This window comes from Marmota flaviventris, chromosome 5 (assembly GCF_047511675.1).
Source record: "Marmota flaviventris isolate mMarFla1 chromosome 5, mMarFla1.hap1, whole genome shotgun sequence".
In the NCBI taxonomy this organism is placed as follows: domain Eukaryota; kingdom Metazoa; phylum Chordata; class Mammalia; order Rodentia; family Sciuridae; genus Marmota; species Marmota flaviventris.
In genome coordinates this window covers 95,238,221-95,239,947 of record NC_092502.1, presented here as the reverse complement: position 1 = coordinate 95,239,947, position 1,727 = coordinate 95,238,221, and the positions used below count along the sequence as shown (strand labels likewise).

Sequence of the window (1,727 nt, the reverse complement as noted above, 5' to 3'; positions counted from 1 at the left end):
ATGACTTGGTTTTTGTCCTGAGACAATTTTCTAGCTTTTGTTAAATTACACCTCTTTCTTATTTGTTTTATGTTATACTAAATTAGTTTACATTTTAGCATTTACTTCAAGATTATCTCCTGTTCCAATGATTATTACATAATCATTGTTCCTGATGATTATTACATACACATGCACTCCTTTAATCATGATTATTCTTTCCTGCTTCAATATTTGAGAAGGCATATAGGCCTATTTCTTTTATGTTATATGATTTGTTATGATTTAACATTTCTGATGAACTTATCTGAAGAAAATCAAAATTTATTCCAAAGAGATAACCACTTTTTAAAAAATAAACTTTTGCTATTTTTGAGCATTATCAGAAAGCATTTCTTATATTTAAACCTGTTAGAACAGGAAGAACAATAGATATTATAAAGAACCTCCTGCATTTTTTGTGTTTTTGCTAAAGACCTTCACATACAACATAGCTCCCTTGACTCTTAGTCTGTCTATGATGACAGGATTAATTATCCTAATTTACAAAATAAAACTAAGATTTGAAGAAGTTGTGTGTCACACAGGATTCTAGTAAAAGTATAAATGAAATGATTCCAAGCTCCTTTTATAATACCATATACCTTACTTAAAAAATGAAACATTTCCATTTATAGAATATTATTTTATTTATAATGAACGTAGCAAAATTGTATTTTATATAATTAGTTGTGTATTTTTTATATTTTTATTCTGATGAGATATTTTGAAGTGAAATATTTCAGAAAAGAAGACAGAGAGGCCCTAAAGATGATCACATACACTGTGGTTCACTTTCAGATCATGGTGGAGTTTCAAGTAGGTCCCTTGATTTTAATTTGTTTATGGTAAATCATATCTGGGGTTTTTTCTTCTCAAACCTATGATAATTAAAGACCTACTAATATTTTCCACTACTTTACTATGGGCATATAATGCACTAAATTTCATATTTGTATTCAAGAATTAAATGTGTGTAAAATATTGCTAATGGGAGGGTCCATTCTTTTAGTTCATTGAAATCAACCCACAGTTATTCTACAGATATATAATTTAATCTTTAAGTAGTTCTATTCTTGAATTTTACACTACCAGTTAAAATAAATACTTAGATTAATCTCATATTGCGTTTAATCAACATTTTCTGGTTGCAAGGTAAGAGAAACTTAATTACTTAATTCAAGAAAGGAAAAGCAGGCTGGCTACTTCCGGTTTAGCCATGGCAGCTAACTCTACAACCAGCCCATCAAAGCTGCTACTGCTAGAACTTGTGGACAAGTGCATAGGATCAAGAATTCACATTGTGATGAAGAGTGATAAGGAAATTGTTGGAACACATCTAGGATTTGATGACTTTGTCAATATGGTGCTGGAAGATGTCACTGAGTTTAAAATCACCCCAGAAGGTAGAAGGATTACTAAATTAAATCAGATTTTGCTAAGTGGAAATAATATAACAATGATGGTTTCTAGAGGAAAAGGATCTGAGGTATGACAGAATTTCCTTGACTTATGCTAGATTCATTTTGTTTTATAATGGTAACAAAATAGATTTTTAAAAAATCTTCTAATGTTTAGATTCTCTAAAGCTCATTTTCCTACTAAAGAGAAATTCTTTGAAGATGTGTTATATGACCATTTTTCTAAGTTAATCATGATTGTTTTGGAAAAAGAAGAAATTATATTTTTGAAATATTTTTTAGTTATAG

General features: G+C 29.1%; 1 pseudogene; it reads left to right on the top strand.

Annotated features, from left to right (window-relative positions):
• Positions 1-1,237: 1,237 nt before the first annotated feature.
• LOC114086282 (U6 snRNA-associated Sm-like protein LSm5 pseudogene) lies at positions 1,238-1,513 on the top strand (annotated as a pseudogene).
• Positions 1,514-1,727: the final 214 nt, after the last annotated feature.